Source organism: Astyanax mexicanus, chromosome 6, assembly GCF_023375975.1.
Source record: "Astyanax mexicanus isolate ESR-SI-001 chromosome 6, AstMex3_surface, whole genome shotgun sequence".
NCBI lineage: Eukaryota > Metazoa > Chordata > Actinopteri > Characiformes > Acestrorhamphidae > Astyanax > Astyanax mexicanus.
Window position 1 is genome coordinate 13388906 of NC_064413.1, and position 24617 is coordinate 13413522.

The 24617-nt window shown below is 54.9% G+C and overlaps 2 non-coding genes and 2 pseudogenes across 2 annotated transcripts; all 4 read right to left on the reverse strand.

The window, feature by feature from the left end:
• Positions 1-735: 735 nt before the first annotated feature.
• On the reverse strand, positions 736-851 carry LOC125802682 (U5 spliceosomal RNA). Its single transcript, XR_007439732.1, has one exon. It is a non-coding gene; the product is annotated as a U5 spliceosomal RNA (small nuclear RNA).
• Positions 852-1327: 476 nt separating this feature from the next.
• On the reverse strand, positions 1328-1499 carry LOC125802644 (U2 spliceosomal RNA; annotated as a pseudogene).
• A 17887-nt stretch (positions 1500-19386) lies between these two features.
• Positions 19387-19593, reverse strand: LOC125802660 (U2 spliceosomal RNA; annotated as a pseudogene).
• Positions 19594-19884: 291 nt separating this feature from the next.
• Positions 19885-20001, reverse strand: LOC125802683 (U5 spliceosomal RNA). Its single transcript, XR_007439733.1, has one exon. It is a non-coding gene; the product is annotated as a U5 spliceosomal RNA (small nuclear RNA).
• Positions 20002-24617: the final 4616 nt, after the last annotated feature.

Genomic DNA, 24617 nt, shown 5'->3' on the forward strand with positions numbered 1-24617 from the left:
AAGTTTAGAGTAAAAACTATGTGCAACCTCGATCATCCGGGCCGGGTCCGAACAGGTCCTACCTTCCGAGTCTATTAGAGATGTAAAACATCTCTCATCTTAGGCCTGCCGAACCTTTTGAAAAAAGGAGGCAGAACATGTTTCGTTCTCCTCTGCCATCTGAACCCTGGCACTAAACAGGCTATCAGCCGCCGACCTTTCGTGCAGTACCCTGAGCCCGGCTCAAAGGGCCTGCACTTTATCTAGGTCCAGTGTCCCTCTGTTGTTAAAGGTAATATATTGTTCCTTCAATTGCTTCTCTAAATCCCTTACCCGCTTCAGCTTTTCAGCTTTGCGGCATCTGCAATAATGGTTTGTCCGAGCACTCTTTAATGTGCTCCCACCATGCAGCTGGAGAAGCAAAGTCACCCTTGCAGGCCGAGAAGCGATAACCCAAATATCGCCACCTGGTTGAGGGGCCATTCTTTTTACTATGTAGCTACTAAGCGGCGGAGCCAACAGATGTCCCAACCATTTAATGTCACCCTACTCTAGCCATTGTTCAAAGAGGTCTTTCATTTTACTCTTTTCTTTAACTGTTATTTCTTTCAAACTTTTTTCTTTTACTGTATTCTTGTGCCATCATTGCTTTCTACTCTTTTTTTTATTTATTTATTTTTTATTTCTATTTTTTATTTTTTACTCATTGATTAATTCATTCATGCTCTCTCTCTCTGTTTTTGTACTAAAATGAGCAGCTTCGCTAAAAGCAAAGCTTTCAAAAAATAAGGAATACTCGTCAACATTCCCCTCCACGGAAATCTTTAGTAAAAGGCGAAAGATTTATACGTTAATGAAGAGAAACCCGAGCTATACCCGTAACCCCAGGAAGGGACGAGGCAGCTGGAGGAAGGCAGGGAGCAAAGGAAGATTGAGAGGGAAGACAAACTCCAACTTTTTTTGTCTTTTCTTCCAGTTAAGACGCCCGAGTCCTGATGATGTCACACTTGGGCGGGACATTCGTCCTTGCCTAAAGAGCAGAAAGGGACACAAAAGAACACAAAGAGACTAGCCAAACAACATATCCAATAAAAAAAAAAGAACAAAAACGGAGGGAAAATGGAACACGCGTGAAAAAGACCCTCCCCTGCCACAAAGCACAGAATTAAATAAATAAATAAATAAACAGAACATGAAAACAGCAAAAAACCTGCATTGGTTCACTTCAAAGCACAAGCAGAGGAAAAACAAGACAGATCACAGGAACTGACCCTCCCCCCAGCAATTGAAGCCCTCTTGAGTACTTAACCAACGACCACTCATTTCTTCTTTCTTTGCACCGCTGTAAGGAAGGTGCACCGCTCCTGGAGGTACTGCAATACCAGGTCGATGCGTGGAGCAGAAGGAGCAAGCTCCTGTTCTGGCTCCCTGTTCTAAAAATCCATTTAATATGTAGCCCTCATATAGAGGGCGTATCAGATATTAAACTGATTTATCTTTTTATATGGGTCAGAAATTTTCACCAAAATAATTTATATTCGCGGTTACTCATTTTCATCATTCCCACTAAAATAAATTAAAACATGAATTTATAAACTAAAACGAACGAACAAACTGAAAAAACAACCAAAAACAAACAAGCTAACAAAAATAAAAAGAGAAAATAATAATAATTCTAAAACTTAGCTTTTAAGTTTTTAAGGCTGCCCCCTGAAGAAGAGGTACCCCCTATTCCCATTGAGTGAAAAGTTTGCCGGGGGGTACCTCCAACTCCCATCTTCATTCTTCTTGAAGTTGACCATGTACTGGCGGCGCCCGTTCCTAACTCCTTGACCATACGCTCCCCAGGCTGGACTTCTCCGTACTGTTCGAGGAATTGGCGGACGGACCCAGCCGCCACGAATGGGTTGAAGACGTGGATGGTGACCATCCGCCGACCAGCATTCCACAAGGACTCCATTGTATAGTCCTTTCCCAGCGGATGGCCACCCAGGACCTGGCCCTGCTCCAGAACCCGCTCGAAGGTTGTTTCAGACGCCATGGTGACGTCAAAGAACCCCAGGGCGTTGTTAAGCTGGGCGCAGACGAGGTCTTCTGGCTTAAGCCCCAACGCCACAAAAAGGACCTCCCGGATGAAGGGCACCCGCTCCGTAAATAAGGAGTCTCCATCCGGGTCCCTCCACTGGAACCGGACAGTGTAGGGGACGCCCATCCCACCACCACTAGGTCCCAGCAGAGGGAATGTCCCGGGCGCTGAGGCCGCCGCCGAGGCCCCGTCCTGACCCAACATTTCCAACCCACCACCATACCCAGCCCCCAACATCCATATCCCCAAGGAAACCCAACCCACCCCAAACCATAACCCACCCTATCCCCAACCTGCCCAAACAACCCACAACATTCTCCTCCACCCCCCACCCTGTCGGCGGACGGACGGAGCGGACGCAAACCCCAACCCTACCCCGGAGAGAGAGCTAGAGGACCTGATCATCCGTTGGGCCACCAGGGCCTCCCCATGACCGTCGGGCCAGCAAAGCCAGACCTCTCTCCCCTGCCCCCCACGCCCACCCTGATGATCCCTTCTCCGGGCTCCCGCCCTGCCTGAGAGACCGTGGCGTTCCTCACCTTAAAGGCGAGGAAGAGGTGCCTTGTGTCCGGCCGCGGCTCCGGTACCCTGAAGCACTCGCAGCGCTTGCCCCAGAGCACGCACTTGGCCACGGAGGCGGGGCACGGTGCTCATCCCTTGCCCATACAGGATCATCTCCCTGCTCGGGACGGACCCGGCACCGGTCTCCTCCCCGCCGCAGCCCATCGGGCAGGTGGGGGTGTGGCTAAGGCCGTGCCTGTGCAGGCGCTCCCTGACCGCAAGGCGGTCGAGGGCGGCCAACCAGTGCAGGTCTAACCAGCAGGGCTGGAGGGCCGCCCAACGTAAGTTCCGGATCCTCACACCCTCCCCGGCTCCGTCCCTCCACCTGGCGTAAAGACGCCGGTGGTCGAGCACGGCGCCGTCTTCCGTGCACCATGGATGGTCCCTTACGAAGTCGGCCGCCCTGGCGTAATTCTCCTTCTCAGGGCGGACCCCAGCCAGAACCTGGCAAACAGGGTGGCGGGGTGTCCTCCTTTTCCCTCCACCAGCCCCGCCAGGAAGGCCACGAACAAAGTCGTGGCCTTCACCGGCGCGCAGAACACCCCTCTGCCTCCCCTGGCGAGCGGGAGGTACATGGTTGTCCTAGTGACTTGCTTGTACATCCCGCCCCACACAAAGGTGAAAACGCACCTCTCGACCCGTCTTCCCGTCACGAAAGGGATTGGGAAGACGTAGGCCAGGTGGTTCAGGCCAGCCAGCAAGTCAGAGTTCACCACCAAGACCCTGCCGGACAACGAGAGATCCCTCTCGCTCCAGTGTGCCGCCCTGACCTGCAGCTTTGCTAAAGCCGCGTCCCACCCCAAGCACCACACACCCCGCAAAGCAGTCCCACAACCCCCCCACCCGCAAAAACCCCCAAAGACCAAGCCATTCCAACAACCCACCACCCACAAAAAGTCCACCCACCCCAAAGAAGTCCCACCATGCACAAAAACTCCCTCCTCTCCACCAAAACAAAGTCACACTTATTACCAACCCCTGCCCAATCCCCTACGGGATTCCGCGACAGGGCCCTCATTTTTTCTTCTTTTCCCTCCCCTTGCTCCCACCAGACCTCGAACGCCTGGTGGCCAGCCTCTCCCACCCCTCCTCAGACCGCTGACCTGGGTCCTCCTGGTCGGACGACGAGGAGCCGTCCAGCAAGGGCGGGGACCAGTCTTTGCTGGGGTCCTGGGGTGCGGAGAGAGCACGCTGGCCCGGCCCCTGCAGAAGCACGCTGGCAGGGTCGAGGAGGACGAATTCTTGGGCCTCCTCAACCTTGGACCTCTTGGGCCTTTGGCCATCCTCATCAGGCTGAGGGTCCCGTTCCCTGGCGAGAGCGGGGGCAGGGGGGTCCGGTGCTGGCTGGCCGTCAGGGACGGTGACGGTTGCCCAACCATGTCGCACCTCCGTGGTGACTGGTGGAGGGCCCTGGGTCTCCGTCGTCCTCTGCGGCGGGCTTGGACGGACGTTCGGCAGGCGCCCCGGCAGCCGGTGCTGCGACGTCCTCCTACGACGGGGCCCGGTCCCGGTTGACTGCCTGGAAGTCATCTGTAAACAGGCTTGCAAAAGTGCCGCGACGGGAAGGGCAGGAACGGAAGAGGTGGCCCTCGCTCCCGCAGAGGCTGCAGGATCCCATCCTCCACGTGAGGGTTGTAGAGGTGGACCGTCACCGGGACCTCGTCCATCGCGAAGAGGGGGACGCAGCGGAGTCCCCGGAGTACCTCTTCCTCCATCCCTCTGCTGCACCGGGCGAACAGGGCAGTGCAGTCCGAATAGGACGCCAGGGTGACGTCCATGAAGCCCGCTGCCGCGAAGTCCTGGAGGCAGAAGATCTTTGACGGGCCCTGTCCAGCGAAGTCCCGGAGGATCCTCTGGACCACGAAGTCCCACCCAAACCTGGTTCTGTCCGCAGCATCCGCCTCAGGAAGCAGCTCCAGCCGAACCGTATTCTTGAGTCGCACCACTCGGGTCGATGTTGGAGCTCTCCCAGCCATGCTCTTTTAGCCAAGTGCCTCCCGCTCTTAAAAGAACAGATTTTTTTTTTTTTTTTTTTTTGGGTCAGAAATCATTTCACCAGTATGTATTTTAACACTAGGTTACTCTTCTTTCATCATTCCCATAAAAAATTAAAACAAAATTTATTATCTAAAATGCCCATAAAACATAACTTAATACTAAATATGTAAAACTATCTAAATGAAATTAAAATATTTTTTTCTTTTAAATCCACTCCTCTAATACAAGTGTAGGCTGTGCCTGGGCAAACGAACAAATAAAAAAAAAAGAATTAAAACCCCTTCTAATTTAAAAGGCAGAAAATCAATAAAACCAAAACCCTAACCAGGATGAAGTCGTGTTTCTTCAACGGTTGGAACTACAGCTCGACGAGGCCCTTCCACCTCTCCTTCGCTGCATGATACCCCCACCGGATGACATCTAACTCCATCCGAAAAGACAGATCAGCACGGATTTTCCTGTATATTCCCTCGGTTTCCAGGTTTGTCCCTCTACGGATGACGTCAGTACGAGCATTCCAAAGCTCCCGCTTGGTAATGCTCACCACCAACCACATCCGAGACAAGAAGGGAGACCTGGTATCCTGAGGCCACACTCTTATGACCTTTTCTCTGGTCAAATTGAACTGCGGGTCAAATGCTCTGCATAGGTCGGCTATCCTTGTCCAGATCACCTGAGCATACCCACAGTCCCAGAACACGTGGCCAAGAATTTCCTCATTGGCACATGAGGTTCTGGGGCAGCGCGGGTGTCTGGTGAGCCCGTGCCTATGCTAAACATCCCTGACTGGCAACTTGCCATGAACACATTGCCAATTCAGGTCCTGCAGCCGGTTGTGTAACCCTTTTGGCTGAACTCTAGACCAAGTGTCCTTCTCCAAGCCCACCACAGAGCGAGTACCTCGGGCATCCAGAACAGCTTTATACAAAGCTCGGTGCCTAACAAAGGTCTCGGGCTTCAACCCCACCGGAAGCGACCTGTTCCATCTTGCCAGGTGCTTATAGTGATCCGGTAGGTTCTCAGCCTTAGGGCAGGAGTTGGACCACGTACTCACTAGAGTACGCATTGGCCAGGACATCCACAACCGTACAAACGTTGATGGGGTGTTCTAGGGGAGCTGCCAGGCGTGCACAGAGCTGTGCAGAAAACAGACAATACAGCTTAAGAGGGAAGTCAGGTACATCCCTCCCTCCCTTTTCCTTTCCCAGGTACATCACTTCCCTCTTAACATACTCATATCTACCTCCCCAGACGAGACTAAAAACGTCTTTAGTGAGCCCTCGCCGCATGCAGCAGGGCATGGGGTAGACATGAGCTAAATACAGCAGTGAGGGAAGGACATCTACTTTTAATGCCAATACCTTACCCTGAAAGGACAGGGACCTGGCTTTCCACAGCCCCATCTTGCGCCTGGCCAGAGATAAACGCTCTTCCCAGTTGGCTCGGGCAGCCCCTTCTGCCATGAAGGAGAACCCCAAGATCTTCAGAGGACCATCGCTGAGGGCCAAACCCCCTACAATGTCCCTTCGATCTGTCCAACTGCCGAAGTACTTGACTACCGACTTGCCAAGGTTCAAAGCCGCACCGGAAGCTCTACCGAACGCCTGCACCATGTCTAAGGCAATCCTGAGTGACCGGTCCGAGCATACGAACAACGTAGTGTCATCTGCATACTGGGCCAGTTTGACCACTTTTCCTCCGCCCCCCGGGAGGGGGAGACCATCTATCTCTGGGTGGGCTCTGATGGCTGCAGCAAGTGGCTCTATATAGAGCGCGTAGAGTAAAGGGGAAAGAGGACACCCCTGTCGTACTCCACTCACTTGCGGTACTAAGTCGCTCAGGTGGCCGTTGATGGAAACACGGCTTCCAACCTCAGCGTATAACGTAAAGAGCCATCTGAGGAATTTGGGCCCAAACCCTAGTGTCGTCAACACCCTCTCGAGGAAGCGGTGGTCTACTCCGTCGAAAGCCTTTTCCTGATCTAGGCTCACCAGCGCCAGCAGGACATTTCTGTCTCCGACCCAGGAGATGGCATCCCTGATTAGGTGGAGGTTCCAGGTTGCCGATCTCCCTGGGACCCCACAGGTCTGGTCGCTGTGGATCAGGCACGACATGGACTTCTTCAGGCGCTCTGTCAGGGCCTTGGCGAAGATCTTAAGATCAACGCACAGCATGGTCAGGGGTCTCCAATTAGCTAGATCCTTGGGATCTCCTTTCTTGTATAACAAGGAGAGAGCTCCTGACCGCATGCTCTCTGTGAGCCTGCCCTGTCGGTGCACGTCCTCGGCTACCTCCACCATCACCGGGCCGAGGACATCCCAAAACGTAGAATAAAATTCTACTGGGAGCCCATCTAAGCCCGGGACCTTACGCCGGTTCATTTTGCCAAGTACACCGGTCAGTTCTGTCAGATTAAAGGGGGTCTCTAGGCTGTCCCGAGCCGTGCTCGGAAGGCGTGTCTCTAGGTGCGACAAAAATTGCTCCCCTATTTCATGATCTGTGCTACATTTATTAAAAAGATTAGAATAAAAACTATGTGCAACCTCCATCATCCGGGCCGGGTCCGAACAGGTCCTACCTTCCGAGTCTATGAGAGATGTAAAACATCTCTCCTCTCGGGCCTGCCGAACCCTTTGAAAAAAGGAGGCAGAACATGTTTCGTTCTCCTCTGCCATCTGAACCCTAGCATTAAACAGGCTATCAGCTGCCGACCTTTCGTGCAGTACCCTGAGCCCGGCTCTAAGGGCCTGCACTTTATCTAGGTCCAGCATCCCTCCGTTGTTAAAATTAATGTGTTGTTCCTTCAATTGCTTCTCCAAATCCCTTACCTGCTTCAGCTTTTCGGCTTTGCGGCGTCTGCAATAGTGGTTTGTAAGAGCACGAATTCTCTCTTTGATGTGCTCCCACCATGCAGCTGGAGAAGCAAAGTCACCCTTGCAGTCTGACCAGACTGCGAAGTGATCCCTAAAGAGAGTCTGATACTCTCTTTCCTCCAGGACCTCCACGTTCAGATTCCAATACCCTCTACCAATGGAGGGGGCATTAATGGAGACTGTGGCCTCTACCATCATGTGATCTGAGAACCACCGTGGGGTCAAGGAGGCCTTTTTAACAACTATAGTGGGGGACACTAATATATAATCTAGGCAGCTTTGTGCCCCTCTAGTGTTATGCCAGGTATGGCCCGGATTTCCGGGGTTTTTTAAAATTTTAAAACCGTCAGTAAGACTGAAGTCGCTGGACAACTTCTGGAAGTGTTTCCGGCTGACATCATCACCCCCCTCTAAATTTATATTAAAATCACCTGCCACTATTAAGTGCCTATTTGACACACAAAAGGGGGCCAGAACTTCTAAAAAGTTAATACGGGACGAGGCATCTACTGGAGCGTAGATGCACAAAACTCTAATGTTCTGGCGTCTCCAAGTGGCGTCTAAGCCCAACGCTCTGCCTTGATGGATGGTAAACGGGCTTACCTTCTCAAAGGTGCGGTCTCCAAGAAGGATTCCCACACCCGAGGAATGGACGCCACCCATGCTCCAGTAGGCCCTACCTTTTGCCCACTGTTGTGAGAAAAGAGCCTCGTCCCTCTGGTCCCGCAGGTGAACCTCCTGCAAACAGCAGATGGTCGGGGAGATAGACGCCAGATCCTGGAACACCGCTGCCCTCTTAACCGCGTTTCGAAGCCCTCTGACGTTGATGGTTAAAACAGTAAAATCTGCCATAAAAAGATAAAAAGGGGATTAAAACCAAGTAAAAGACAATTAAAACTCTTCTAAAACAGGGGTGCCCCTCTCTGAACCTCTCCTCTTGTCAACGGGGAGAGGAGCCACCCCCTCCAAGAATGCCGACTCGTTGGGGGGGGGCCTCCCTGCCCCCGTACTCCTGCGGTGGTGGCGGGGTGTCCTTGGACCCAGATGGTTGTGGTGGGGTATCCTCGGACACGGGCAGGCTGGCTTCTTCTGGTTTGGGGGGCAGGGGTGAACGAGGAGGAGTTCCCACGGGCGCCGCCACAGGGGAGCCCGCCTTCTTCCTCTAATTCGACCTCTCCTCTCGCTCCCTCGGCCGCTTTCCAGAGGGGATGGTGGGGGGCGCCTGCATGTTGGGCTGAGGGGTCGAGCTCAGGGTGGGGCGCCTGGCCACGATGGGAGAGGAGGTGGCCACGGCCTCCCCAGGTAAACTGGGCTCTTCTTCTCCATTCCCAGTAGCCACCTCCCTTCTTCTGCCCTCCCCTGCCCCAGCCAGCACGGTGGCGTAGGATGGTGCCCGACTAGGACAGGAGTGGGCAAAATGTCCCTCCCCGCCACAGCTCCTGCAGCGGCAGGGGGTTCTGGCAGTAACTGGCCAGGTGCCCCTTCCCCAAGCAGTTCTTGCACTCCAAGTCTTTGCACCCCTCGGCCTGGTGTCCGTACTTGAGGCACCGACGACAGAAGGCGGGCTGTCCCCTGAAGAAGACCTCAAACTTCCTTGATCTTCTTTGAAGGTTACCATAAATTGACGGCGCCCGTTCCAAATCCCCAGCTCATCCCGGACCATTCTCTCCCCAGGCTGGACTTCTCCGAATTGCGCTAAAAAGCGGCAGACAGACTCAGCCGATACAAAAGGATTAAAAACATGTACCGTGACCATCCGCCGGTTCGTCACCCACATGGAGACCATAGTGTAATGTCTCCCCAGCGGATGGTCACCCAGGACCCGCCCAAGCCCCAGGACCCGCCCGTAAGTTGCCTCAGACGCCAATGTGACATCAAAGAACCTCAGGGCGTTGTTACGCTGGGCGCAGACGAGATCTTCAGGTTTTAGCCCCAGCGCGGTAAAAAGGACCTCCCGGATGAACGGGAACCGCTCAGTAAAGAGGGCCCCGCCATCCGGGTCCCTCCACTGGAACCGTATGGTGTGGGGCACACCTCCGTCTACCCCAACACCGGGCTCCAATGAAGGGGATATCCCAGCCGCTGGAGCCGCCGCCCGAGGCTCATCCTGCCCCGCAGAACCCCGAGGTCCCGAGTCCATGGCGTCGTCCGCTCCTCCAGGAAAGTCCCAAAGCAGGCAGGTCCGTGGGCCAGTCCATCCGCTCGCCAGGATTGTCCAGCCGTGCTGCTCTGCTGTCGTTGTCCGGGTGGGCTGAGGACTAAACTAAAAAGGATGAAAACAAATAAATAAAAAATAACAGGAGTTCAAGGGATCCCCTGCGGCAGCGGCGGTCAAGCCACCTACTGCTGCACATATGTTCACCCCTGAACTCCTTCTAAAACTAAGCCCAAGCACAGCCGACGTCCTCTTCAAGAAACTGATAAGAACAGATTTTTCTGTTGAAAAACCAGAGCTTTATTTACACATTCAAATCAATACAGGACACCGTACAGAAGACAGCGCAACCTCCACATCTTTTTCACAAATACCAACAGAGAAAAACAAAGCAACAAACAAAACTAAGCCCCGGAATCCCAAACCCGGGGCCACAAACCCTTATGTACAACAACCCCGAACACAATCTACCCCGGTAAATAGCACACAAAAAAAACCCACAACTACCATTTCGGCCACCAAGGCTTTGACAGTACCGCCATACCGGAGAACCCCCTGCCCTGCCCACCTCCCAGCCCTACTCTAATTATACCCTCTCCCCCCGCCCTGCCTCCTCTTCCTCACCTTACGATACCGCCCCCGAAATGCCTGGTACACGTCACTGGGCCTGACCCTCGGGCCCTCTTTTCTCATGTTCTTGCATCTCGTACCCCACAGGATGCTCTTGGCCACAGAAACCGTGGTCCACACCTCCCTGGCCTACTGCGGGCCCATGTCCTGCAGCCCCCTCCTGAACAGGACCAGGTCCCTGGTGATGGGCGTCCGGTGCTCCCTAGACCGCCCTTCCGCCACTAGCTCCCAGAATCGCGCGGCGATGGGACACGACCACATCGCGTGCTCTATCGTTTCCTTCTCCCCGCACCCGACCGAGCACAGCCGCGTGTGGCAGGTGCCGTGCCTGTGTAGCCGTTCCCGCACCGGGAGTCTGCCCAGGGCCCCCAGCCAGTGTAAATCTTTGCTGGCCCCGTCCAGCCAGTTTGGCTGCAGGGCTTTCCAGTTGACGTCTAGGAGGTGGGGCGGCCCTCCGCCCGCCTGCTCTATGCAGCGGTCCCTCCAGCGCCTGTACAGCTTCCTGTGTTCCAGGACTAGGCCTTCCTCGAGGCACCCTGGGAGATCCCGGACGGCCTGGACCACGCGCTGGTAGTGCCAGGGCCGGTCCATGGACCAGGGGGCCGTCCCCGACCAGGGGATGATGTCGCGAAAGGTGAACACCAACCAGAACCAGGCGAACAGACCTGCGAGATGGTCCGTCGTGCTGTCGACCAGCGTGGCGGAAAAGGCCACGAAGAGGGCCATGGTCTTAAGGGGGATGTGGGCGACTCCCCTACCGCCCCTGTCCCGCTCCGTGTACATTGTTGCCCTGGACACGTGCTCGCACCGCCCGCCCCACACGTAGCTGAAAACCAACCTCTCCAGTCTCCTGCCTACCACAAACGGGATGGGGTACACGTACGCTAGGTGGTTGAGCCCTGCCAGCAAGTCTGAATTGACCACCTTGACCCTTCCTGTCAACGAGAGGTCTCTCGTCCCCCACTGTCCGACCTTTGCCTGCGCTTTCCCGAGTGCCATGTCCCAATTTTTCTGCGCACTCCCCTCACGCCAAAAGTTCACCCCCAGAATCTTTAGGCCGTCCCGCTGAAGGGAGAAACCATCCGGCACGTCGATCCTACCCGCCCACGAGCCCGCATACATGACTGCGGATTTTGTTCGGTTGACCCGCACCCCGGTGACGTCTGAAAACGGCGCCAGGACTCGCCCGGCTGCCCGGAAGTCCTCCTCCAACATGAGGAAGAGCGTGGCGTCGTCTGCGTACACTGAGATTTTGGCATTTCGACCTCTGCCCCCAGGAATATGCAGGCCCGAAAAGTTGGCTTCCCTCATCCTCTCGGCCAGCGGCTCCAAGTAAAGCACGTACAATAGGGGGGAGAGCGGGCACCCCTGCCTCACCCCACCCTTCGCCCGTATAATGACCGTTGACCCCGACACGACTGATGGCCCCTGTGTACAGGAGCCGCACGGCGTCTACGAACCCAGGGCCGAACCCCATCCGTTTTAGCACCTCGGACACGAATTTGTGGCTCACCCGGTCGAACGCTTTTTCTTGGTCGAGGCTCAGGAGGGCCAGCGGCACATGCCGCTGTTCCGCCCATGCCAACGCATCCCTGATGAGTGCCAAATTCGAAGGATTTAAAGAGGACTCCCACCCCTTCTCCCATCCTCTCCCCCACCCCCCACACTGACGGTCCCAAAGTCCAATCCCTAGCAAAGGAGACTTCCTCCAAAGTCGAGGTCAAGTTGCATTCTTGCAAAAATAAAACGTCAAAGGGTACTGACTCCAAACTCAAAAAGGCTGCTGATCTCTTCGTCCTTTGCTTGATTCCCCTCACGTTGAGGGAACCAACAGAAAAGTGACACATTCTAGAAAATTGGCAAATTGTCCATTCTTAAAGCACCACCTACCCAGCCCTCCCTCCCATAGAGCGTAGAAGTCCCTTCCCCTTCATATTGCATTCTCCCAACCCACAACTCAGTCCCCACACCTTCAAAAAAGTTAGACATACCCCCCTCAAAACTCTGGATCCCCCCCTCTCCCCAACAAAGTCCCACCTTCTGCCCATCCACCCCTTCCACATTACAATCAGCACAAACCTTCCCTTTAAACACTTCCATTTGTAGATTTCCTCCCAGACGCCCTACCCCTTCCCGCCCTTCTCAACAAAACCTCCGTCCAGCCATTCCCCCTTTCTTCAGCCCCCTCGTGTCCCTCTGCCCCCCGGGGTACTGACTCCTCCTCCGCCAGGACCCCCTCACCTTCAGTCCGTCGAGCCGATAGTCCCACTTCCTCAGGTGAGGAGAGATCAAACTCCTTGTCCTTGTCCCTTTCCATGACCCGGACCCGCTTGACCTCCCGCCCGTCCTCCTTGTCCGCCTCGCGACCTTGACGAGGCCTCGAAGGGCTGGGGCTCGGCCCCTGCTCCGTGACCCTGTCCTCCTGAGCCTCCTGGCTGTCTGGAATGACGATGCTCGCCCAGTCCATCTGCTGGTCCGTTGGGTACAGATCCAAGTCGGCCAAAGACTCCGCCCAGCTGAGTGGAGTTCAGGACGCGGCCTGTTTGGCCTGGTCCTCCTGCTCCCGTAGGGGGACGCTCTGTCCTTCGGATACCGCTGCTGCGACTGAAGCTGGAGTGTCCTCGCCGGTGGCTCCCCCCGTGCTTCCGGATCCCCTCTCGCCTGGTGGTTGTTCTGTCACCGCCGTGCTCGCCTCCGGTTGGGGTTGAGGCAGTTCCTTTGCTGGAAGCTGAAAGCTGGTGAGAGTGTCTGGCCCAGATTCTGCTTCGGTTGCCCCGGTACTAGCCACGGCGTGCCTGCTAGTAGATGGTTTCACCCGGGGCTCTAGTCGCGGTTCTACCCTGGAAGCTTGGAAGCCATCTTGGAAGAGGGAAGAAGGCCCTCCCTTTATCCGGGCAGTTCCGGTAAAGGTGCTCCTTGCTTCCGCAAAGACTGCTATCTTGGGCGCCCCACAGTTTGCTGCCACATGGTCCTCGGCTCCACAATGGCGGCACCGCTCCCCAGTGCAGGCCTCCTTTGAGTGGCCCAGCCCTCCGCACCGACGGCAGTACATGGGCTGCCCGGGGTAATGGAGGTAGCCCCGGTGAGGCCCGATCGAGAAGCTGCCTGGCGGGTGCAGGAGGCCGCCTGGCACCGCCGGATCTGCCTGGAACTTCACCACGAACCTCCTCTTGCCGTTCCAAATCCCGTGTCGCCCCTGGATCCTCTCTGCATTCGACACGGAGACGCAATAACGGGAGAGGAAAGTCCTGATAGCGACGTCCTCCACGAAGGGGCTATACAGGTGGATGACCACAGGCATCTCATCCAGGGCGAAGAGCGGGGTGAACCGGGTTCCCGTGAGCAGTTCCTTGTCCTGCTGGTGTGAGCACTTGGCGTAAAAGGCGTCGCAGTCGAAATACGCAGCAAAAGTGACGTCCATGAATCCTGACGAGGATTCTTTTTTACTGTTTTCTTTTGTCATCATTCCTTCCTAGTCTATTTTTTTATTATTATTATTTACTGATTCATTCATTCATTCATGTACTATCGGCGCCCGTTCCAAACTCCCAGCTCATCCCGGACCATGCGCTCCCCGGGCTGGACCTCTCCAAACTGTTCCAGAAATTGATGGACGGACTCAGCTCCCACAAACGGATTGAAAATGTGGATGGTGACTATCCGCCGGCCAACGTGCCACATGGACTCCATGGAAAAGTTCTACCCCAGCGGATGGCCACCCAGGACCTGGCCCTGCTCCAGAACCCGCTCGAAGGTTGCTTCAGACGCCATGGTAACGTCGAAAAACCCCAGGGCGTTGTTCAGCTGGGCGCAGATGAGGTCCTCCGGTTTTAGCCCCAGCGCCGCAAACAGGACCTCCCGGATGAAAGGCACCCTCTCGGTGAAGAGAGCGCCTTCACCCGGATTCCTCCACTGGAACCGGACGTGTGGGGGACCCCCATGCGCCCACCACTGCCGGATCCCAGCAGAGGGGATATCCCAGGTGCTGAGGCCGCCGCCGTCGGGGCCCCATCCTGCCCCGCAGAGCCCCGAGGTCCCGACTCCACGGCGCCGTCAGCGATGGAATTCCCTCCGGCTGGTCCCAGAGCCAGCCGGTCCATCAGCTGGTCCGTCCGTCACCGAGGGTCGTCCAGCCGGGGAAGAATCGTCCCCGCCGCCGTCGTTGTTGCCGTCGTCGTTGTCATCTTCGGCGGAGACTTCTTCTTGCTTTTCGTCATCCGGGAGGGCTGAGAGCTAATCTAAAAATGATAAAATAAATTTAAAAAAAAGAAAAAGAAGCCCGAGGAAGACACTTGCGGCAGTGGTGGACAAGCCACCCACTAGCTGCACATATAGTCTCCCCGGAACTCCTTCTAAAACTAAGCCCAAGCATAGCCGACGTTCTCTTCAGATCCAAACTGATAAGAACAGATTTTTTCTTTCGAAAAAGTTTTTGTCACCATACATTTTAAAATCCAAGTGAGACATTTTTACATAAAAGCAAAGTGCACGAGATTTACATAAAACATACATTTTAAAACACATCATCACTCAAACCAAATAGACATCACATTCCCTTAAAATCATGTTTTCATTTTGCTTTAAAAACCATTGTTTTCCCTTCCCCATGTCTTTATTAAACTCCATTTAAAAGCGTTGTTGAAATAAATCTATAAATAAAATAGAGTACAATAAAACATGATAAAAAACACCTTCTTTACACCATTGACAACTTCATTTTGTTATATATATATATTTTTTTTCCACATTGCTGTCATTTTCTTTGTCCTTGACTAACCCCTGTAATAAAAACGATGTCTCATCTAATTTAAAATCATCCCCCTTCCCTTTCCTATCTTTCCTAGTTAAAACACAGTTAAAATCCCCTCCCACCGCTAAAGGAACCCTCCCCCTAGCATGTGGGGCTGCAGGTCTTCTAAAAGGTCGTACCTGTCATTTTTATCATTAAAACCATGAATATTTAAAATGTTGAAGTCCGTCCCTAAAAAAAGTCAGGTTTGCTGATAAGAACAGATTTTTTTTTTCTTTCTTTATTGGGTCAGAAATCATTTCACCAGTATGTATTTTAACACTAGGTTACTCTTCTTTCATCATTCCCATAAAAAATTTAAACAAAATTTATTATCTAAAAAACACATAAAACATAACTTAATAATAAATATGTAAAACTATCTAAATGAAATTAAAATATTTTTTTCTTTTAAATCCACTCCTCTAATACAAGTGTAGGCTGTGCCTGGGCAAACAAACAAATCAAAAAAATTAAAACCCCTTCCAATTTAAAGGCAGAACATCAATAAAACCAAAAGTGATTCATAGAATCACAGGATGAAGTTGTGTTTCTTCAACGGTGGGAACTACAGCTCGAAGAGGCCCTTCCAACTCTCCTTCGCTGCGTGATACCCCCACCGGATGACATCTAACTCCATCCGAAAAGACAGATCAGCATGGATTTTCCTGTATATTCCCTCGGTTTCCAGGTTTGTCCCTCTACGGATGACGTCAGTACGAGCATTCCACAGCTCCCGCTTGGTAATGCTCACCACCACCTACATCCGGGACAAGAAGGGAGACCTGGTATCCTGAGGCCACCCTCTTATGACCTTTTCTCTGGTCAAATTGAACTGCGGGTCAAATGCTCTGCATAGGTCGGCTATCCTTGTCCAGATCACCTGAGCATACCCACAGTCCCAGAACACGTGGCCAAGAGTTTCCTCATTGGCACATGAGGTTCTGGGGCAGCGCGGGTGTCTGGTGAGCCTGTGCCTATACAAAACATCCCTGACTGGCAACTTGCCATGAACACATTGCCAATTCAGGTCCTGCAGCCGGTTGTCTAACCCTTTTGGCTGAACTCTAGACCAAGTGTCCTTCTCCAAGCCCACCACAGAGCGAGTACCTCAGGCATCCAGAACAGCTTTATACAAAGCTCGGTGCCTAACAAAGGTCTCGGGCTTCAACCCCACCGGAAGCGACCTGTTCCATCTTACCAGGTGCTTATAGTGATCCGGTAGGGTCTCAGCCTTAGGGCAGGAGTTGGACCACGTACTCACTAGAGTACGCATTGGCCAGGACAGCCACAACCGTACAAAATGTTGATGGGGGTGTACTAGGGGAGCTGCCAGGCGTGCACAGAGCTGTGCAGAAAACAGACAATCCAGCTTAAGAGGGAAGTCAGGTACATCCCTCCCTCCCTTGTCCTTTCCCAGGTACATCACTTCCCACTTAACATACTCATATCTACCTCCCCAGACGAGACTGAAAACGTCTTTAGTAAGCCCTCGCCGCATGCAGCGGGGCATGGGGTGGACATGAGCTAAATACAACAGTGAGGGAAGGACATCTACTTTTAATGCCAATACCTTACCCAGAAAGGACAGGGACCTGGCTTTCCACAGCCCCATCTTGCGCCTGGCCAGAGCTAAACGCTCTTCCCAGTTGGCTCGGGCAGCCCCTTCTGCCATGAAGGAGACCCCCAAGATCTTCAGAGGACCATCGCTGAGGGCCAAACCCCCTACAATGTCCCTTCGATCTGTCCAACTGCCGAAGTACTTGACTACCGACTTGCCAAGGTTCAATGCCGCACCGGAAGCTCTACCGAACGCCTGCACCATGTCTAAGGCAATCCTGAGTGACCGGTCCGAGCATACGAACAACGTAGTGTCGTCTGCATACTGGGCCAGTTTGACCACCTTTGAACCAGTTTGACCACCTTTACAATTAATGTGTTGTTCCTTCAATTGCTTCTCCAAATCCCTTACCCGCTTCAGCTTTTCGGCTTTGCGGCGTCTGCAATAGTGGTTTGTAAGAGCACGAATTCTCTCTTTGATGTGCTCCCACCATGCAGCTGGAGAAGCAAAGTCACCCTTGCAGTCTGACCAGACTGCGAAGTGATCCCTAAAGAGAGTCTGATACTCTCTTTCCTCCAGGATCTCCACATTCAGTTTCCAATACCCTCTACCAATGGAGGGGGCATTAATGGAGACTGTGGCCTCTACCATCATATGGTCTGAGAACCACCGTGGGGTCAAGGAGGCCTTTTTAACAACTATAGTGGGGGACACTAATATGTAATCTAGGCGGCTTTGTGCCCCTCTAGTGTTATGCCAGGTATGGCCCGGATTTCCGGGGTTGCAAACTTTAAAACCGTCAGTAAGGCTGAAATCGCTGGACAAATTCTGGAAGTGTTTCCGGCTGACATCATCTCCCCCCTCTAAATTTATATTAAAATCACCTGCCACGATTAAGTGCCTATTTGTCACACAAAAGGGGGCCAGAACTTCTAAAAAGTTAATACGGGACGAGGCATCTACTGGAGCGTAGATGCACAAAACTCTAATGTTTTGACCTCTCCAAGTGGCGTCTAAGCCCAACGCTCTGCCTTGATGGATGGTAAACGGGCTTACCTTCTCAAAGGTGCGGTCTCCAAGAAGGATTCCCACACCCGAGGAATGGACGCCACCCACGCTCCAGTAGGCCCTACCTCTTACCCACTGTTGTGAGAAAAGAGCCTCGTCCCTCTGGTCCCGCAGGTGAACCTCCTGCAAACAGCAGATGGTCGGGGAGATAGATGCCAGATCCTGGAACACTGCTGCCCTCTTAACCGCGTTTCGAAGCCCTCTGACGTTGATGGTTAAAACAGTAAAATCTGCCATAAAAGGATAAAAAGGGGGATTAAAACCAAATAAGAAACAATTAAAACTCTTCTAAAACAAGGGAGCCCCTCTCTGAACCTCTCCTCTTGTCAATGGGGAGAGGAGCCACCCCCTCCAAGTATGCCGACTCGTTGGGGGGGGCCTCCCTGCCCCCATACTCCTGCGGTGGTGGCGGGGTGTCCTCGGACCCAGATGGTTGTGGTGGGGTATCCTCGGACACGGGCAGGCTGGCTTCTTCTGGTTTGGGGGGCAGGGGTGAACGAGGAGGAGCTCCCACGGGCGCTGCCACAGGGGAACCCGCCTTCTTCCTCTTCTTTGGCCTCTCCTCTCGCTCCCTCGGCCGCTTTCCAGAGGGGATGGTGGGGGGCGCCTGCAAGTTGGGCCGAGGGGTCGAGCTCAGGGTGGGGCGCCTGGCCATGATGGGAGAGGAGGTGGCCACAGCCTCCCCAGGTAAAATGTGCTCGTCCTCTCCACTTCTGGCGGCCACCTCCCTTCTTCCGCCCGCCCCTGCCCCAGCCAGCACCGTAGCATATGATGGTGCCCGACTAGGACAGGAGTGGGCTAAATGTCCCTCCCCGCCACAGCTCCTGCATCGGCGGGGGTTCTGGCAATTCCTGGCCAGGTGCCCCTTCCCCAAGCAGTTCTTACATTCCATCTCCTCGCACCCCTCGGCCTGGTGCCCATACTTGAGGCACCCCCGGCAGAAGGCGGGCTGTCCCCTGAAGAAGAGGTACCCCTTGCTGCCATCCAGGGTGAAATTAGCAGGGGGGTACCTCAGGCTTCCATGTTCTTCTTTAAAAGTAACCATATATTGGCGGCGCCCGTTCCAGATCCCCAGCTCATCCCGGACCATTCTCTCCCCTGGCTGGACCTCCCCAAATCGCGCCAGAAAACGGCGGACGGACTCGGCCGGTACAAAAGGATTGAATACATGTACCGTGACCATCCGCCGGTTCGTCTCCCACATGGAGGCCATGGTGTAGTGTCTCCCCAGCGGATGATCACCCAAGACCCGGCCCAGCCCCAGCACCCGCCCGTAAGTCGCCTCAGACGCCATGGTGACATCGAAAAACCTCAGGGCGTTGTTGCGCTGGGCGCAGACGAGATCCTCGGGCTTTAACCCCAGCCCAATAAAAAGGACCTCCCGGATGAACGGGACCCGCTCGGTAAAGAGGGCCCCGTCATCCAGGTCCCTCCATTGGAACCGTATGGTGTGGGGCACGCCTCCGCCTACCCCTACACCAGGCTCCAATGAAGGGGATATCGAGCCGCAGCCCGGGACTCGTCCTGCCCCGCAGAGCCCCAAGGCCTTGAGTCCATGGCGCCGTCCGCTCCTCCAGGCAGGCTCCAAAGCAGGCAGGTCCTAGGGCCAGTCCGTCCGCTCGTCGTAGTCGTCCAGCCGAGCTTCCTTGCCGACGTGGTCCGGGTGGGCTGGGAACTAGACTAAAAAACAGGTAAAACAAATAAATAAAAACAAAAAGGAGTTCAAGGGATCCCCCTGCGGCAGCGGCGGTCAGGCCACCTGCTGCTACACATATGTTCACCCCTGAACTCCTCTAAAACTATGCCCAAGCACAGCCGAGTCGTTCCTTCAGCACTTCGATGAGATAAGAACAGATACTACACTTGATCTTAGCCAAAAGGCCGAGAAGCGATAACCCAAATATCGCCACCTGGTTGCGGGGCCCTTCTTTTTACTATGTAGCTACTAAGCGGCGAAGCCAACAGATGTCCCACCCATTTAACGTCACCCTACTCTAGCCATTGTTCAAAGAGGTCTGTCTTTTACCATTATTCCTTTCAAACTTTTTTTTTTCTTTTTTACTGTTTTCTTTTGTCGTCATTCCTTCCTAGTCTATTTATTTTTTTTTTATTATTATTTATTGATTCATTCATGTTTTCATTCTCTCTCTCTCTCTCTCTCTCTTTTTTGGTACTGAAATGAGCAGCTTCGCTAAAAGCAAAGCTTTCAAAAAATAAGCAATACTCGTCAACGTTCCCCTCCACGGAAATCTTTAGTAAAAGGCGAAAGATTTATACGTGAATGAAGAGAAACCCGAGCTATACCCGCAACCCAACAAACCCCTCCGAGGTCCAGAAAGGGCCGAGGCAGCTGGAGGAAGGCAGGGAGCAAGGGCAGATTGAGAGGGAAGACAACCTTCAACTTTTTTGTCTTCTCCTCCAGTTAAAACGTACGAGTCCGGATGACGTCACACCTGGGCGGGATTTTTTATTTTTTTTTTGATGATCAAACCAGAGCTTTATTTAGAAGATCACATCACACATCACATACAGAAAAGAAAACAAACTGGCATCCCACCACCAAAACATGACTTGAGCAACAACGTAAGTCGACCCCTCGGATCTCCGGCATCTTCCCTGCGTCTGCAACACAGATAACAAAAAGAACACAGCAGAAACCTCAGCCAAAGCCAACACGGGAAAACCCCCCAACTCAAATAATTTCCCAGCACTAGATATTCCCCCAAGCCCCCTCATTCTTCCCTTCCTCTCACATCTCCTGCCCCCCTTCCTTTCCCCGCGGCCACCAAGGCCGTCCCAGAACAGTCGGGCCCGCGAAGCCGCCACCTTCCAGCTGTCCTACCCCCACCCTAATGATTCCCTCCCCATTTTCATCCTCCCTTCTTACCTGTTGCACTCTGCTGCGGAGGGCTGCCCACACCGACTCTGAGTCCACCCGGGGGTCCAATCTCCGAAGGGACTCGCAGCGTGTTCCCCAGAGCACACACTTTGCCGCCGACACTACAGTCCACAGTACTCGTCTCTCTTCTCGCGGGGCTTGGCGCAACCTCTGGCCATAGAGGATGAGCTCCCTGGTCAAGGGAGTCCTTCCTCCTATGGACCGCCACCAATCTCTTACCCTAGCCCAGAGGGCTGCCGCCACGGGGCACGACCACATCGCGTGGCCAACCGTCTCCTCACCCCCGCACCTCAACGGGCAGGCAGAAGACCGGGCCATCCTGTGCCTATGCAGGCGCTCTCTAATAGGCAAACGGCCCAGGGCACCCAACCAGTGTAGGTCAGAGGCCAGAGCGTCCCGTATGAGTGCCAGGTTCATGGCGCACATGCGGCCAGGCACCCCGCACGTCTGATCTGGGTGCACTACCAACCCCATCACCTTCCTGAGCCTCAAGACCAGCACCTTGGCTAGGATCTTATAGTCTGCCGTGAGAAGAGTAATGGGCCGCCAGTTGGTCAGCATGGCCCTATCACCCTTCTTGGGCAGCAGGGTAATGAGCCCTGTAAGAGCCGACTGTGGCAGCGTGCCTAGCTCGCTGGCCTCCCGGTAGACCTCCGCCAGGTCCGGTCCGACCAGTGGCCAGAAGGACCTGTAGAACTCCACCGGGAGGCCGTCCCCTCCCGGGGCGACACCGCACTTAAGGGAGAGCATGGCGTTCTCCAGTTCTTCCAGCGCGATGCCAACCTCCAGCTCCCCCCTCTCCTTCTCCGGCAGCCGGTCCCGGACACCGTCGAGGAACGGTGCCACAAGATCGCCCACCACCGTTTTTTCCCTAAAGAGGTCAGCGAAAAAAACTCAGGCAATGCGGAGCATTCCCGTGATTGATGTGACCAGCTGGTCCCCTTCCCTCAGTCCGTCCATCCGCTGCTTGCTCTGACGCTCTCTCACGCTCTGAAAGAAGCCGCGGGTCGGACGTTCGTCTTGCTCCAGCTTCTGCCTTCGAGCCAGGGAGCAGTACCTGCGGGCCTCAGCCTGATGGTATGCCCCAAGGGCCTCGCTGGCCATTCTAATTTGGATCCTGTCGCCTCCACGCCAGGCCGAATGCAAGGCATTGGTCCAGCGGGCGAGCCACTCCCTCCTCCTCCTGCCTTTCTCCCACCCCCACCTCCAGCATAAAGTGGCGACTCTCCCTTTCAAGTCCTCCCACCACTCCTGCTGCGTGCTGTACAGCACTCGGAGCTGTCTCCACCCCTGATACAACAGACAAAACACGGTGCGGAAGGAAGGGTCTTGGAGCAAGGATGTGTCCATTCTCCACAGACCCCTGCCTATCCGGAACCCCTCAGTCCTCATACTCATCCCTACCAGGCAGTGATCAGAGGCCCAGGATGGGGACAAGGTGCAGCCCAGAACCTCTGTACCTTCAGCCACATACAGGTGGTCGAGCCTCGAGGCGTCCCCCCTGGAGTTCCTCCAAGAGTTACTCTGAGTCCACCCGGGGGTCCAATCTCCGAAGGGACTCGCAGCGTGTTCCCCAGAGCACACACTTTGCCGCCGACACTACAGTCCACAGTACTCGTCTCTCTTCTCGCGGGGCTTGGCGCAACCTCTGGCCATAGAGGATGAGCTCCCTGGTCAAGGGAGTCCTTCCTCCTATGGACCGCCACCAATCTCTTACCCTAGCCCAGAGGGCTGCCGCCACGGGGCACGACCACATCGCGTGGCCAACCGTCTCCTCACCCCCGCACCTCAACGGGCAGGCAGAAGACCGGGCCATCCTGTGCCTATGCAGGCGCTCTCTAATAGGCAAACGGCCCAGGGCACCCAACCAGTGTAGGTCCGTACTGGCCCATCTAGGCTGGAGCGCAATCCAGTCGACCTCCGGCTCTAGCGGTTCACCGCCCATGACTTGCACCACGTGCCTGTCCCTCCAGGCCTTGTACAGTCGCCTGTGGTCTAGCACGAGCCCCTCTTCCAGACACCAGGGTTGGTCCCTGACAAATTCTGCCACCCTCTGGTAGTGCCAGGGGCGTTCCATCGACCATGGCACCGTCCCTCTCCAAGGTATCACCGCTCTCAGGGGGAACGCGAGCCAGAACCTGGCGAAGAGACTCGCGGCGTGAACCGCGGATTCCCCCACCAGTCTCGCGTGAAATGCCGCGAACAGGGTGAGGAGCTTCAAAGGAGCGCACGGCACCCCCCTTCCTCCCCTCTCCCTGTCCTTGTACATAGTACACCTCTTGACTTTTTCCTGTCTTCCCCCCCACACGAAGGTAAAGAGCGTGCGTTCTAGACGCCTACCCGTCACAAAAGGGGGGGGAAGACATAGGCCAAAGTGGTTCAGCCCAGCCATGAGGTCAGCCTTCACCACCAGCACTCTACCTGTCAGCGACAGGTCCCTCCTGCCCCAGAGCTCCACCTTGGCATGTAGTTTGCCCAGGGCGATGTCCCAGTTCCTCTGGGCGCTGCCTTCTCTCCAAAAGACAACGCCCAGGATCTTGAGGCCGTCCTTACACAGGGAAAAACCTCCCGGCACATCTCTCCTGCCCGCCCATGCACCTGCAAACAGGACGGCGGACTTTCCCCGGTTGATGCGGGCCCCGGTGGCGTCTGAGAATGCCTCCAGGACCCTGCTCGCAACCCGGAAGTCCTCGTCTGAGCCGAGGAACAAAGTCGTGTCGTCCGCATAAACGGACACCTTGGCAGCCAGCCCCTTCCCCCCTGGGATGTGTAGGCCCACTAAACCGGGCTCTTGTCTGAGCTGCTCTACCAGGGGTTCCAAATACAGTACATAGAGGAGGGGAGACAACGGGCAACCCTGCCTGACCCCACCCCCCTGCTCAAGGATGCCCGAGTAGAAACCGTTTACGCCGACGCGGCTCACCGCTCCTCTATACAGCAGCCTTACTGCTGCAAGAAAACTCGGGCCAAAACCCATCTTCTCCAAAACCCCAAACAGGAAGGTGTGATTGACCCGGTCAAAGGCCTTCTCCTGGTCAAGACTCAGGAGGGCCAGTGGCACCTGCCGCTGTTCAGCCCAGGCCAGAGCGTCCCGTATGAGTGCCAGGTTCATGGCGCACATGCGGCCAGGCACCCCGCACGTCTGATCTGGGTGCACTACCAACCCCATCACCTTCCTGAGCCTCAAGACCAGCACCTTGGCTAGGATCTTATAGTCTGCCGTGAGAAGAGTAATGGGCCGCCAGTTGGTCAGCATGGCCCTATCACCCTTCTTGGGCAGCAGGGTAATGAGCCCTGTAAGAGCCGACTGTGGCAGCGTGCCTAGCTCGCTGGCCTCCCGGTAGACCTCCGCCAGGTCCGGTCCGACCAGTGGCCAGAAGGACCTGTAGAACTCCACCGGGAGGCCGTCCCCTCCCGGGGCGACACCGCACTTAAGGGAGAGCATGGCGTTCTCCAGTTCTTCCAGCGCGATGCCAACCTCCAGCTCCCCCCTCTCCTTCTCCGGCAGCCGGTCCCGGACACCGTCGAGGAACGGTGCCACAAGATCGCCCACCACCGTTTTTTCCCTAAAGAGGTCAGCGAAAAAAACTCAGGCAATGCGGAGCATTCCCGTGATTGATGTGACCAGCTGGTCCCCTTCCCTCAGTCCGTCCATCCGCTGCTTGCTCTGACGCTCTCTCACGCTCTGAAAGAAGCCGCGGGTCGGACGTTCGTCTTGCTCCAGCTTCTGCCTTCGAGCCAGGGAGCAGTACCTGCGGGCCTCAGCCTGATGGTATGCCCCAAGGGCCTCGCTGGCCATTCTAATTTGGATCCTGTCGCCTCCACGCCAGGCCGAATGCAAGGCATTGGTCCAGCGGGCGAGCCACTCCCTCCTCCTCCTGCCTTTCTCCCACCCCCACCTCCAGCATAAAGTGGCGACTCTCCCTTTCAAGTCCTCCCACCACTCCTGCTGCGTGCTGTACAGCACTCGGAGCTGTCTCCACCCCTGATACAACAGACAAAACACGGTGCGGAAGGA